The sequence below is a fragment of the Urtica dioica genome, chromosome 6 (assembly GCF_054948205.1).
Source record: "Urtica dioica subsp. dioica isolate 48M chromosome 6, U.dioica_male_clone48M_v1_H2, whole genome shotgun sequence".
Taxonomy (NCBI): Eukaryota; Viridiplantae; Streptophyta; class Magnoliopsida; order Rosales; family Urticaceae; genus Urtica; species Urtica dioica.
In genome coordinates, this window is record NC_142761.1 from 40,382,314 (window position 1) to 40,398,735 (window position 16,422).

General features: G+C 38.7%; 1 pseudogene across 1 annotated transcript; it reads left to right on the forward strand.

Moving 5' to 3' along the window:
- Positions 1-12,334: 12,334 nt before the first annotated feature.
- Positions 12,335-16,097, forward strand: LOC149394129 (multicopper oxidase LPR2-like; annotated as a pseudogene). Its single transcript, XR_016299810.1, has 4 exons — positions 12,335-12,620; positions 13,901-15,360; positions 15,434-15,523; positions 15,794-16,097. The product of XR_016299810.1 is annotated as a multicopper oxidase LPR2-like (transcript).
- The last annotated feature ends 325 nt before the right edge of the window (positions 16,098-16,422 follow it).

Genomic DNA, 16,422 nt, shown 5'->3' on the forward strand with positions numbered 1-16,422 from the left:
TGGAGGAACAAAATACATGAAACGCGAAGTGTATTTGGATTGACCGTAAACTCGCGACGTTCCCAAAGTTTTTTGCAAAATGCTCTTTCCCGATTCCGGCACCCATGTCCCTTGCGTTGCTTGTTGTGATAACGTTTTCTACACACAAAATTATTTGCAAATAAAATTACAAGATTAATTGTTATAACAAATGTAAAGTACTTATGATTTTTACTCCCATTAGTTTGTCTTTCTCATCCTTGTAGTTATCTACGTCTTTCATTCGCGAGTCAATCCAAAGTTCCTCTTTCGTAGGCCATTCCTCCGTTTTGTCGTGCTAGTAAGAAGTAATTATACAATAATTAAAAAACAATGACAAATTTGGAATAACTAAAAAAAAAATGAACCTAACCTTTTTCTTGATCAAGCTTTCGATATCCATTTCGTCCCGTTCGAGATTTGTACACACTTTTTCCGGTATTTGCTTTCACATGTTCCTATGTTTGTTTGAACACTTTGGTTCGTCTATACTCAACAAATGCTATCCAATCTTCTTCGGTGACACTTGTGTAGAATTTCAAAACACAAGCCGGTCTCTTTAAGGCGATTGGATCGTTGATGATGTCTTTGAGTAGATCGTTGTATAAATCATGACGAAATAACGCTGCCGCTTCTCCGACTCTCATAAGGCAATTGTGCTTTTGTTCAATAGGAATCGTAAATCCTTCTAACATTTCGTTCCAAATCCGTTCTTTAATTTGATTATTATCTTTACATCTCCAATCGCGCATCGAAAGTGGAACGTATTCTCTAGCTAGCACACCAAAGTAACTCGACAACTCGTCACCCTCCTTACCCATTGGTTGTCCCTTATCATCAAATTGTACCGGAATTTTTTTACCTAGAGTTTTGACCTTATTAACCCGACTCATAAGAGTGTTTCTTCTTTTTCCTTTTTCATCGGAATTTAGTGCTAGTTGTCTTCTAATTTTTCTTTTACCACTATCGCTAGAAGTAGTAGTAGTGGACGACATTGAATCTAATAAACGAAATTCAAAAGATAATTTCAATTTTCAACTCAAATGTAATCAAAATTTCAACTCAAACCCTAAACAAAAACATAATTTGAAACTTAATTCAATCTAATGTAAAAGAAATATTCCTAACTTCAAATCAATATCAAACTCAAATGCAATCACAATATAAACTCAAATCCAATCCGATTCTAAACAAAAACACAATTCCAATCTCAATTCAATCTAATATCAAATATCTTTCTCAAATCAAATCAATATCAAACTTAAATTCAATAAACTCAAATCCAATACAATATCTTCCTAATTTCAAATCAATACCGAATTCACACTAAATAAGTCCATGTAAAAATGTTCAAAAACATTACCCGGAGTTGGACGAGCACAAGGGCGGCGAAGAGAGGGCGGTGAGATGAGGGCCGGAGAGGTGATGGCCGAATGCGGCGAGGTGAGGGCCGGAGGGCGGCGAGGGAGGGCACGAGTGCGACGAGGGTGGGCGCGCGGAGAGGTGAGGGAGGAGGCGGGGGCGCCGAGAGAGATGAGTGAGGGACGGCCCGCGGCAAGGTTAGGGCCTGAGGGCGGCGAGAGAGGGGTGGGGCGGCGAGAGAGATGAGTGGAGAGAGAGATGAGAAGAATGAAGTAGAAGATGAATGAGAATGAGGGAAAATTGAAAAAAAAAACGCTAAGTATAGAAAATGAAATGGACAGGTAGTTTAAAAAAATTGAAATTTTTAGATTTCAAAACGCTTATCATAAGCGTTGTAGGAGCTCGCCGCGGCGAGGTTGATTTCTCGCCGCGGCGAGATGCTTCTACAACGCTTAGAATAAGCGTTGTAGGAGCTTCGCCGCGGCGACAACAAATTCTCGCCGAGGTGATACTTACCCAGAAAACTCTTGCCGCGGCGAAAACGTGCCTTCGCCGCGGCGATGCTAACCCTAGATGTCCTCGCCGCAGCGATTTACAAATCTCGCCGCGGCGTGACTCTTCTACAACGCTTACCTAAAGCGTTGTAGGATCCTCGCTGCGGCTAAAGAGATTTGTCGCCGTGGCGAGTAATATTGTCGCCGCGGCAGACAATGTATGTTGCCGCGGCGAGACCATTTGTCTGAAACATGGTGCTCTCGGTATGAGGCCTGCCGTGGCGAGATGTGTACCTCACCGTGGCGGTATTGTCTCGCCGCGGCGACCGAATTTTTTCGCCGCTGCGAGGAGATTCTACAACGCTTATGGAAGCGTTATAGAATGTCCTTGCCGCGGCGAAGTATAAATGTCGCCGCGGCGAGTGACACGAGACTGATGATATAAATTCTTATTTCTCATCTTTTTCACTTATAACTCTCATAACCTCACTCGAAAAAAGATTTCCAGTGCCTTTTCGACTCATTCTATCGCGTCCTCATTTACTAGTCTCATATACACATTCATATCTTGTAAGTTCTTCTTTAACTTGTTGTAAATGTTGTTCTCTTGATAGATTACTAATTAGAATGGGCAATTTTTGGTATAATTAGGGTTTTTCTATGAAGATGAGAAAATGGATGTGGGAGAATAGATTGAACGAGATATATCGTAAAGGTATAGATGAGTTTTGTGATTTTGCTAGAGAGAACATGGTAGATGTGAAATCTATTCGTTGTCCTTGTATTAAATGTGGAAATCATAGACATTTTTCGATTGATGTCGTTCGGACCCATTTGTTTGCATATGGAATAATGACCTCGTATCAAGATGGTTCTACCATGGTGAGGTTTTTCGTTCTACGGCAAACAAGGATGATGTTGAAGATGATATTGATGATATGTGCGGAATGATGAACGATTTGGAGGACGATTTTGTTGAGCGACCAGAATATTGTTTGAGTCCATGATGAATGATGCGGAGACACCATTATATGAAGGGTGTACAAGCTATTCGAAGTTGTCATTTTTAGTTACATTATTTCATTTGAAGGCGTCGGGCGGTTGGACAAACACTAGTTTTACTCTATTATTGGAAACACTGAAAGAAGCCTTTCCAAAAGACAATTAAGTACCTTTAAGTATGTATGAAGCAAAGAAGACTTTGGGTACATTAGGCATGAAGTACGAGAAATTTCATCCGTGCCCAAATGATTGTGTTTTGTATAGACACGAGTATGAAGATCTAGATGAATGTCCGACGTGCAAAGGAGTCGCGGTGGAAGAAGGGTAAAATTCCATGTAACGAGGTTAAAGGAGTTCCAATCAAGGTACGTACATTTTCATCACTTGATTATGAAATACATGTAGCTCACACTACTAGAAATATTATATTTTAAGACAAAAAATATGACTTAAAAAATATTTAAAGTCGTACAAAAAAACGACCTTTATGTGAGTGACTTAAAAAGTCCATATATTTTAAGATATTTAATAAACGTCTTCAAATCACTAAAAAAAAGGACTTCAAATCTATAATAAAATACTTAAAAAAGGGTCCACGTAGGCAAACGTTGCTTATGTGGAAACAGTTATTATGACATTTAAAAAATGTCACTAAATCTCTAAGAAAAATGTCTCCAAATTTAATTAAAAACGACTTCAAATAAAAGTCCATATAGGCATAAAATTATTGACGTGGACGTCTATTTAATGTCTTATGACTCGTATAAATAAATGATTATGCAATATCAAAATAATATGATGACGTGGGCGCTAATAAGCGCCAAAATAACAGTAAACATAAAAAACCAAATTTTGAAATACTTATACAATTTGAATTTACAGGAATAATAAAGAAATTTACATAGTAATAATATAAAAAGAAATTATTGAATTCTATAGGAACATCTATGTCTTCTGACCCAATTTACGAAGTAAATTTTTTCTTTAATCTTTAGACCCAACGGAAGCCCCCGACATGAAGTAATTTCGTAGCACAAATGAAGCGCCAGTGATTGTCATTAACAAAATTGAAGCCGCAACCAATTCCTTTGATTTTATCAATCACCTGCCACAATATACAAAGTGATCATATATTTTATTCCAAAGTGCTCCCCACATCAGAATATGTCACAAATCTTGTCCATAAAAATTAAAAAAATGAGTTATTACCTTTTGATGATTCTCAACAGTATTCACCATAGCCGTGCGCACTGTAACGGAAACAAAACGACATCGTTGCTGTCGCTCATCCACATGTCCTGCTTGTGCTTAAGTGGGTACTTGTCAGAATTGGAAACTATATGTTATGTGGGGGGAAATTTTTTTTTTTTATAAAAAAAGTTCCAGACAAACGAAAGTTAACTCGTCTATCGACTATAGCTAGAGAGTGGAATCCGATAATAAAAATCACCACAACCTAACCTGCTATACCTCATTATCTAGAGAGAGGAATCCGATAATAAAAATCACCACAACGAGTCGGGATGTTGAACGAACGGTGGCATTGTCAGCCGCAGTATTTCACTCCCTCATCATCCGATTAGTAATAGAATAAGAATTGTTCCTCTATATTTTCCTCGATTCGATTGGCAAGGAGGTAGCCAGACAAGAATAATGGCATATCCTTGCTAGGGTTTCCAAATCTTCTCTTCCTTCACCTAGAACTCGTATCTTCTGGATTTATTGGCTTTTGACCGACTCTTCTACTAGGAAAGAAGATAATTAAAGAAATAAAAAAAATGTTTGACGGTTTCAACATTAATAACACTATTTTACGGTTTATAAACAAATCGGTTTAGGTTTATTTAAAATAAATATGAGTAAAATACATATAATTATAATATTTTAAATTATGCCTTAAAATCAACTTTCTTAAAAGAAAAAAAAAAGTTATGGAAGAAAGAAAATTAGTTTGTCCACGTACATGTTATAAATACGTGTTAAAGTCGTCATAAAAAAAGACTTCATATAATATATTATTAGATACATTTTTTATTGGGTAATTAAGCTAAATAGCCTCCTGAAAATAGCCAATTTATTTTTAGCCAACGTTCTGTAAATAAGTGGTAAATAGCCCGGATGATTTATTAACAGCCAAAATTTGACTAGACTACCCTTTTCTTTTTGCCGCCCAGTTTCTATCAGCTTAGTCAACGTAATCAGCTCAAATATTTCGTTATTAATGCTCGTGAAAATTAAGGAAGTAATTAAAACCGCCCACATTAATACTTTCCATAAAAAAAAAGAAGAACCCAAAAAAAAACGCGAGAACGCAGCTGTCCAAATTTGAACCGAAATTAAAATCCAACCCCTTTATTTACAAACAAAATCGAAGCCCGGACAAGAAAGCATCAAAAACAGCGACGAAGAAATTGGATGAACCGAGGTTAGTAAATAAATCGAATACCTAGAATCGTATTGTTCTTCTTTTTTTTAATTTTCTTTGCATGGTTAAAAAACCGTCTCCTTCATCTCCTTCTCCTATCTTCTTTTTCATTCCTTGCGCGCCATCAATGGCCGAGACCGAGCACCACCCGCGCGTGTTCCAGCCGAGAAAACGAGGACAGCCACGAGCCGCCAAGGATGCCGGACTGAGAGGAGACACCGGGAAACGATGCAGAGAGCACCGGAGAGTTGATTTCACGACCACCACTAATAATCACGACCACCATCACGTCACCACCGCCGTCAAAGCGTTCACTTCGTCCTCGTCTCCGCGATCTGCGTCCAAGGTCCCGATCTGCGACACCGCGAAGAACAGTTTTTTTTTTTTGGTTGGTGTTCATAGAAAACATATTTACAGTATATTCGTGTAAATAAGAAGCCTATTTACAGTATATTCATTGTAAATACAAAAACATATTCAGTATATTCATTGTAAATAAGAAGCATATTTACAGTATATTTACAGTATATTTGAACTGAAAAAAAATTCTGGAAATATTTTGAGCACGAAAATTCTGGAAATTATGAATATATGGAAGACAAAATAATAAATATAAATGAAGAATATATTTACAGAGTTTAACCACGAAAATAGATACTAATTACCTAAAGTCAACGCTAAAAACTTCCAAAAACATAACAATAAATGGGCTATTAATTATTAACAGATTTTCAGAATATATTTTGTAACAAAATTAGAAACTAATTTCCTAAAAATATGCGTTCATAAATAACTACATGCACGAATTCAAATTCAAAATTTTGAATCAAAACTTTCTACAATCTCGCCAAATTGAATATTGAATAATTAAAACTTGCCGAAATTTTTTTCAAATTTCAAACAAAAGAATTGCCTAAAAAAGAATTAACAAAATCGGTCAAATAAGGGCAAATAAGTAAAAAAAATCCTTCTTAAATGAGCTGCCACGTAATCATCTAGGCTATTTACAGCATATTAACGAAAGGTTGGCCAATTTTAAATTGCTACACGTTACGTGGCTTAAGCAGCCAATTTTTTGTTTTTTATTAATGTTGCTATTTTTGAAGACATTTATAAAAATGACCTAAAACAAATATTTTGAAGACATTTATAAAATAACTTCAAAAGATATAAAAGGACATTCATAAAATGACTTAAATGTAAATACCTGTTTATATAGTTGTTTTGAAAAAAGACTTAGAATATTATTTAAAGTCAAAATTTAAACATCTTGAAATCATGTAAGTATTTGAAGTCATTTTTTAATTGACTTAAAATATTTTATATAGACGTTTTTAAGTCATTATTCTAACAACTTGTTGGAGTCATTTTTTATACGACTTACCAAATCATTTGATAATTTGGACTATTGAAGTCGTGCATTTTATTGAACGTCTTAAATTTCATGACTTTCTAATGTAGTATATGCAGTAGTGTCATATTCATTATTTATTATTGATTTTATTTCAATATATTTCAGTCGTTATGGTACATTCCTCCAATGCCGTGCTTTCGTCGAATGTTTAATAGTGTCAAACACGTGAAGAACATGGTTTGGCACTTCGAAAAGCATATCGATGATGGTATGTTGAGACATCCTGCTGATGCTACACAGTGGAAATCATTCGATTTAGAGTATAAGGATTTCATTGTTGATACTCGAAATTTGCGTCTTGGTCTAGCTTCTGATGATATGAACCCGTTCAGCATGATGAGCAGTAAATACAGTGTTTGGTCGGTTATACTTGTGAACTACAATCTCCCTCCAAAGTTGTGTATGAAGAGAAAGTTCTTGATGTTAACGCTTTTGATTTCAGGACCGAATCAACCAGGAAATGATATTGATGTCTATTTGGCACCGTTGGTCGATGATTTGAAGATGTTATGGGAGAAAAGGACGGAAGTCAAAGACGCTTACCGTGGAGATTCGTTCAACTTAAGGGAAATGTTAATGTGGACTATTAACGATTTTTCGGCCTATGGAAACTTGTCAGGATACTCTGTGAAATGCTCGATTGGTTGTCCGATTTGCATGAAAGACACATCTTCCATCCTTTTGAAGCATGGTAAGAAAACTGTTTTTCTTGGTCATAGAAGATATTTACCAAGAGATCACTCGTATAGAAGATTGAAACAGGCATTTGATGGAAATTCAGAAGAACGACCCCCTCCTAGAATTTTTTCTGGTGAAGATGTCTATGAGATGGTTAAAAACGTCAATGAAGTGCTTGAGAAAAGAAAGCGGAGTGCTAGTACTAAAGAATCGTTCAAAGAGAATCCTTGGAAGAAGAAATCGATTTTCTACGACCTTCCTTATTGGAAGACACACTACGTCCGGCATTGTCTGGATGTTATGCACATCGAGAAAAATGTTTGCGAATCGCTTATTGGTACACTTCTTGATGATCCAAATAAATCGAAAGACGGAATAAAATCTCGATTGGATCTCAAAGAGATTAATATAAGAAGCATTTTGCATCCCGAGGAGAGGGGTGGGAAAAGAACAAAATTACCACCGGCAAAGTACACTCTAGATCGAAAGGAGAAAAAGAAAATGTGTAACTGGTTTGCTTCTATTAAAGTCCCCGAAGGTCATTCGTCAAACTATAAGAGGTTCGTGTCTTTGAAAGATTTGAGACTTATTTGAATGAAAACGCACGACTGTCATGTGCTGCTACAACAAATGTTGATTCTTGCTTTGCGAGAAATTGTGCCAAAAGATGTGAGATTCGCAATATCAAATATATGTGTATTCTTTAACTCGATTTGCTCGAAGGTCATCGATCCAACTCGATTGGATTTAATGCAGTCAGAATTGGTGAAAACTCTATGCTTGCTCGAAAAGTTCTTTCCACCTTCATTTTTCGACATCATGATCCACTTAACCGTCCACTTGGTACGTGAAGTGAAATTAGGAGGGCCTGTGTTTTTACGGTGGATGTATCAAATCGAACGTTATATGAAAGTATTGAAAAGCTACGTGAAGAACTACAATAGGCCGGAAGGAAGCATAATTGAAAATTACATAGCAGAAGAGTCGATTGAGTTTTGTTCAGAGTATTTAGCTAAAACAGATGAAATTGGGGAACCCAAGAACACCAATTTTGATTCAAAAGCTCTATCTACAGGTATTTTTTTTTACACTTTATTTGTTTATTTAAATTATATATGAACATTCTTTTAAAGTATTTGTTTCTTTATAGGTACTTATTCGAGCGTCAACCGAAAAGAATGGGAGCAAGCCAACGACCTAATCATTCATTTTTTTCCCATATTAAACCTGTTCTCCAACTAAAAATGATCATTCAAATAAAATTTCTACAATCAATGAAACAAACCAAACGAGTCTTAAACATAACATCAAGTTTCAAACACACATGAAATAAAACACACCAAACGAGTCTCAAACATAGAATCAAGTTTCAAACACACATTAAACAAACCATACTTGTCTGAAACTTAAAACAAATCAACTTAAGTCAAACAAATTTGTCTTAAAATTTTACTCGTCATTCGGTAGTGGTGGTGGTGGTGGTGGTGGTGATGAGTGCGCCGGATAGTGAGGAGGTGCCATATACGGTGGCCACTGTGGTGGTGGGTACGGATACTCAGAGTACTGAGGATATGGAGGAAATAACACCTGATTCTCCTGGTTGATGTCCCACCGAGAGTAGAGATCGTTCAATTGATTGATGTGAGAGGCGCCATACTCCGCTTATTGGTGCATGTATTGTTGCGTGTGTTGGAACCCGCCGACGAGATAGTTAGAGCAATGAGCAATGTAGTCAATGGTGACGGAGTCGACTACCGGAGGTGCTGGTAAGCGCAATAGGGGCTCGTTGAGTGGTGGTTCCTCTTCCCCTCTTCCTCCGCTTCCTCCGCTTGTGGTTCCTCCCTAATCTTGTACCGATCGATAATGGAATCCGTAATATGCCCCATTGGACTCTTGATCGTATCCCTTTTCGAGTGTGGTACCCCCGCATTTGTACAAAGGCCGGTAATGATCGACGGATATGGCAAACCGTGTCGTTCATTAGTATAGTCGAGTTTCTTCATCCAAGTATAGATGAATCGACCGACGTTAATAGAATGGCCTTTAACAATGCAGAACAACACCTGGATATGATCCTCGTCGAGAGTGGTGAAGTGCTTGATCGGATAGAGACGAGCGCAAACAAAGTAAATCCACGCTTTAGCAATCCTGGTGAGTTGGTCACGCTTGAGTACCCTTTTTCCTTTTTTAGTGACCCAATCCTCTCCCGGAATGCACAACACCTGCGACATCTCCTCATGGCTGCCACTTCTTAGCCATTCTCGATAGCCCTCGTTCTCGAAAGGCACGTTTGGGGTCCCAAGAAAATCGTTGATAGCTTCGACACTCACATCGACCGGTTTCCCACGGACCGTCACAACATCACGTTTGGAGTCCGACAAGTTTGCGTAGAATTCATACACGAAGTTGACGTTCGCATCGAACTCGAGTACAGCACAGTACCTCCCCCAATCATGACCAACTATGCTGTTGCGGATTAGCTTTCCTATATCCGACGTATTGCTCACATTGAATCCTCTCTCAAGGATCACGTTACGCGGCAAGATTTTATCGTAGCGTTCCTCCGCGACCTTGCTAGTAAAGATACTCGAGTTGTATTCCTCTTCGGGAGACTATTGACGAGGTCGCTTACTTTTTCCTTTACTCTAACCTCTGGAAGAGCTCGGAGCCGTGGAGCCCGCCGTATTTTTAGCTCGACGCATTTTCAAGCTCCTACAAAACATAATCATAAACAATTCTACAATTAACATAACCATTTTAAATACTAACTATGTCACACATATAACAAATTATATATCAATTCCAACTATATATATTTAAACATGAAAAATTCATAAAACAATTCCAACAATCACAAATTCATAAACAATTCGACTAATCACAAATTCATAAACAATTCGATCAATCACAAATTCCTAAACAATTCAATCTCAACATTAATCAACATAACCATTTTAACCACTAACCTATGTCACAATATGTCAAACTACAATCCGGATATTTCAATCTAACTCAAATTCTCATTCAAATTCATTCTAACATAAATTCATTCATAATATGTCAAACAAAATCCTAATTTCGTGTTCTAAACAGAGAAAATCAAACAAAACCCTAAATTTGTGAATTAAAAAAATCAAACAATATGCAATTCGGGTAAACAACACGAAATCCATATCAAAAACACGAAATTAAATCAATAACCGCCTTAAAAAACTTTGAAAAGCATACCTAACAATGTTTAAAAGAGAGAGAGGCGGCAAGAGAGAGAGGTGCAAGAGAGACGGTTGGCGAGGACTTGGCGAGAGAGAGATGGCGGCGAGGACAAGGCGACGGCGAGATTTGGGGCGGCGAGGGATTTTGGAAGAAAAAAACTGGATAGATGCGGCCGAAAATGGTTGTCTCACGTGTGGGTATCGGAAAAAATGAGAAACAAAACTGAAAAACGGCATTTTTTAGTGAAAACCTAAAACGCCTCGCCGCGGCGAAAATATGTCTTCGCCGCGGCGAGATGCTCCTACAACGGATATTATAACCGTTGTAGGAGATTCTCGCCGCGGCGAGTTTCCTTCCTCACCGCGGCAAGACAGTTTCTTAAAAAACTGCTTGGCCACAGTATCCTCCTCGCCGCGACGGAGAATATTTCTAGCCGCGGCAAGATATTGTCGCCGCGGCGAGATTTATACCTCGCCGTGGCGATTGGTTTCTACAACGCTTTTATTAAGCGTTGTAGAAACCAGTCGCCACGGCGAGGTATAAATCTCGCCGCGGCGTATTACATCCTTCTACAACGCTTTCACTATGCGTTGTAGAAAGTTCTCGCCGCGGCATAAAACACGTGGCGCCGCGGCGAGGATTCTACAACTGATTGTCTAAGCGTTGTGGGAAATCTGAAATATATTTAATTCTACAACGCTTAGCCAAAAGCGTTGTTGAGTGTTTCTACAACGCTTATCCATAAGCGTTGTAGAAACACCAAGTTTCTACAACACTTGTGATAAGCGTTGTAGAATCCCTAGTTTCTACAACACTTATTTTAAGCGTTGTAGAAAGTGAGTTGTATAATCCAACATTTGTAGTAGTGATTGATCTAATTATGTTTACTGGATGGCACAAATGAGTGCAATTATCAATTCCATCAACCACGAGACTTGGAAAGCAGTCATTCATGGATGAACAAACCTGAGAAGGATTAAGATCCCACAACAGATTAAGCTTCCCTTGCAAACTCTAAAGCCTTGAATGCCATATACAAGGGAGTTGACAAGAATGTATTCAGGCTCATCAACACTTGTGTCAGTACCAAAGATGCTTAGAAAATTATGGAAACCTCCAATGATGGAACCTCTAAAGTGAAGACATATCGTCTTTAACTGATGACTAAAAAATTCGAGAACCTCAAGATGCATGAGGAAGAAACTATCAACAAATTCTATGTTCATCTTTGTGATTTCTTTAACGAATCACATTCTCTGGGTGAACCTTTGTCATAAGAAAAAAACTTGTGAGAAAAATTCTCAGAGCTCTTCCAGAACTCGGAACGGAATTTCGACGTTACGACGGCAAAAAATATAGCATCAGGATTTCCGTTCCGGTGACACGTTGGAACGGAATTACGTTAACGAGCAGATATGTTTTTTCTTTGGAACGGATTTCTGATACCATCAGTATGCCCGGGATTAGTTATAGTTAAGGTAGCAATTCCTATTCAATTATTCTTAAGTTCAACATTTACATTTTTTTTTTTTTTTTTTTACTGCTGACTCAAAAATGCAATATATATCCGTCATTACAGCACCTTAATCCTTGTACTGTATCAGTTTACATTTACTTTTCTAAAAATTAAAATAAAAATATCGCGCTCCTGTATTGTCACAAGATATATTTCCATTACCAAACAAAAGAGCCACAGGAGGGGACAGGACTATATATATATGATTTGCCATCTCCAACTTTTTCTTCATCTCCCTCTCTCTCTCTCTCTCTCTCTCTCTCTCTCATGGAGAGACTTACTAGTAGTGTAATATGGATATTTGGGCTGCTAATTAGTAGCTGTACTGTATCAAGAACAATGGGTCATCAAGAAGAAGAAGAGAAGGTTCTGAATCTATCAAAGCTGATAATGTTTGTGGATGAGCTTCAAGACATGCCTAAGATCCGAGGTTTTCACATCGTCAATGGACTCCCTAAACCCAAATCACTCACCATCGGAATGTTCGACAAAAAATGGGTAACCCAATTAAACAACTACTACTTCACTTCTAGTATTACTTTTGTGTATGGTGAAAAGTATGGTAATTTTTTTGTATTTACAAAGTACGGCAATTAAACTAAGCCTATTGGTCAAAATACCACGGAAATATTGAAATAAAATCCGAGGGAAAGTTGTTCAAAAAGAAATTTTGGATGCATGCGAAATGGAATATTTATTATTTAGCCAACTTCATTATATGCTTTGATATGTGCTTCCTTTTCTTTTTTCGTCTTCCCTTTTTCGTTTATGATTCTTATTGGCTATGTGCTTTTACCTTTAGAATTTGAGGCAATTTTGTTTAAAATTTAAGAGTTGGCTATGTGCTTGACCTTTGGAGTTTGAGGCAATTTTGTTTAAAATTTAAGAATACAGCTTGCACATAGACGTATAGTTTAACTTTAGGGGATAGAAGGAAAAAAAGAGAAAGAAGGCTTTTCCTAAAGTCTCTTTTTATATACCACCTTTGCATTTAGTATCAGATTCTTGATTTTTTCAAACTATTGAAGGTTTTTTTTTTCATGCTATGCTATTTTTTGGTAACTTCAGGATATAGATAATCTCAAGGTTAGTTTAATTTTTTATATATATATATATATATACGCAAGATTAATTTATCAAAAACTTAAGGAAAAGGATACGTTTTTTAAAAAAAAGATTATTGAAGGTTTTATTAATGTTTTTTGTGGTAAATTCAGTATATGTATACTCAAGATTAGTTTATAAAAAAACCAAGAGGAAAATATGTTTTTTGTGGAATTAATTTCTGTTGAGAGAGAATATATTTGCTTAATTTCCAATAATTGAGGCACACTTTGCCAGTTAGGCGTTTTAAATAATAACCCACATGATTCATGAAAATAATTGCGGTTTACTGCAGAAAGTTAAGTGGGGTGGACCTAAATTAAATATTTTGGAATTTTTTTTTCCAGTTAACCATATAAAAAAATAATATTTCGGTTAAATTTAACTCGAAAATTTTAATTAATTAATTTTTACCGTATTAAATTCAGTACATATAATAAAGGACATAAGAGAACAAATTGTACCTATAATTTTGATAATAAATAAAAAAAAATAGGTTTTGCTAGTTGATTGAGAGGCTCACTCTTCATATTTGAGGTTTTCATAACTTCATACTTCATGTAATTGACACAATCATTAAACTAGTTATCACGTATTGCTAATGAAACGTTACGACGTTCATCCTTTCTACACATAAATTATAATAATAATCACCATTTGGGTGTTTGTTGCAGAAATTCCACCGCGACATTCCACCGACAAAGGTGTTCGCGTACGGAGAAACGAAAGAGACGGCAAGCATACCGGGGCCCACGATAGAGGCAGTGCAGGGGATCGAAACCCTTGTGACGTGGCAGAACCACCTCCCTCGGAAACACATCCTCCCGTGGGACCCGACGATCCCCACCGCACATCCGCCCGATCGTGGCGGCGTCCCCACGGTAGTGCACCTGCACGGCGGCATAGAAGAGCCCGGCAGCGACGGCAACGCCAACTCCTGGTTCACACGTGCCTTCTCCCACGTGGGGCCCACTTGGTCCAACAAGACCTACCGCTACCGGAACCTCCAACACCCCGGGAACCTCTGGTACCACGACCACGCCATGGGCCTCACACGTGTGTCAACCTCTTAGCGGGCCTCATCGGAGCCTACGTCATCCGATCGCCGCCCATCGAGTCCCCCCTCGGCTTGCCAGCTGGCGGCGAGTTTGACCGCGTCCTCGTCCTCTTTGACCGGAGCTTCAGAGCAGACGGCTCTATTTACATGAACGCCACCGGGAACAACCCGGAGATTCGTCCCCAGTGGCAGCCGGAGTATTTCGGCGACGCTATCATAGTCAACGGCAAGGCTTGGCCGAGGTTGACCGTACGGCGGAGGAAGTACAGGTTCAGAATAATCAACGCAAGCAACGCGAGATTCTTCCGCCTCTTCTTCTCCAACGGTCTCCGATTCGTCCACGTCGGATCCGACTCGGCGTACCTGCAGAGGCCGGTCAACGCGAAGCGAGTCCTTCTGGGGCCATCTGAGATCACAGACGTCGTCGTTGACTTCTCGAAGTCAAGGGGCTGGGATGTCATTCTAGAGAACGACGCCAAGTACCCGTTCCCGTCGGGCGATCCAGCGAACGAAGCGAACGGGAAGGTCATGAAATTCTTCGTGGTGGGCCAATCGGAAGTGGACACGTGGAAACTGCCGAGGAGGTTGGTGGATTATCCGGACCCGGATGTATCCTCTGCGACGCGCACACGGTATGTTGCGATGTACGAGTACGCGAGCGCGTCGGGCGAGCCAACTCACCTGTACCTGAACGGGAAGTCTTTCGAGGATCCGGCGACGGAGACGCCTCAGGTGGGGACCACGGAGGTTTGGGAGGTGATCAATCTGACGGAGGACAACCATCCGTTACACATACACCTAGGCCTCTTCGTGGTAGTGGAGCAGACGGCGTTGGTCCGCCTGGAGGAGTTCTCGGCGTGCATGACGGAGCGCAACGACGCCGTTAAGTGCCACGTGGGCAAGCACGCGCGCGGGATGAAAGTGAGCGTTCCGCGTCACGAGAGAGGGTGGAAGAACGTGTTCAAGATGATGCCCGGCTTCGTCACCAAACTCGTTGTTCGCTTCTCTTACATTCACTCCAACCAATCCTATCCCTTCGACGCCACCGCCGAGCCTGGCTACGTCTATCACTGCCACGTAAGCACTCACGAGTTCAACTAACTTATTTTGCATGAAAATTCAGGCTCGCCTTTTTATGATAATGCTGCAGATTTTGGATCATGAAGACAATGCTATGATGAGACCATTGAAAATGGTTCGTTGAAGATGATGACGACGACGCCTGTGCCTAGGCAAAATTGTAATTCATTTCGTTCAACGGGTTCATGATAATATTACATTGATCTGGGTTAAGTTTTATCCTTTCTTTCTAATCATTATTAGATATATGCCATGATTGCAGTGGCGGATCCAGACTTGGGCGGGGGGGTGCAGGGGCCAAAACTGAATTTTGGCCGAAGAAAAAAAAAAAAAAAAAAAAAAAAATTAGCCTGAATTTTTTTTTTTTTTTGGGGGGGGGCCCAGGCCTCTTGGGCCTTCAACGTGGGTCCGCCCCTGCATGATTGTGCAGAATATGCATGGATAACTATTTGGATATCGTCTTATCAGTGCCAGCCATCATTAAAGAGCATAAATTCAAAGCAAGGAAGAAAAATCGGAGAGGCGCCCTTTTTTTTCTTTTTCTTTTCTGTACTTCATATTGTATTTTAGACAGCTGTTGACAATTATGATAATAGTTTCTTAAAATTTATCTAGTCTAAACTTATACTTCGTTATCCACCATGTTGATGTACGTTTTATCCACTACACAGAACAATTATATATTTTTGAAACTCGGGGCTGCCACTAAATGGTGGGCATCCAATTAAAATTAATTAACTTTAATTTTAATTGTTCCTTTTAATCGAAATTAATCATGGTTAACACCAGGTATTTAACATACGATGCGCTCATGCGCACAACAAGAACACATTAAATGAACCCGCGACACTGGTGACCAATGTTCAATTAAAAAAATAAATAAATTGTTGCTAAAGACTTTTATATCTTAAAGTTTTGTTTTTTTTTTCTTCGTAATATACGTCACACAGTTTTAAAAGATTTTTTATTTTTAACGAAAAATTCTCATTAACACATAGAACACAAAACTAACTTCGATCATACAAAGGTTTCGGACAAAAGTCAAACCCTAATTCAACG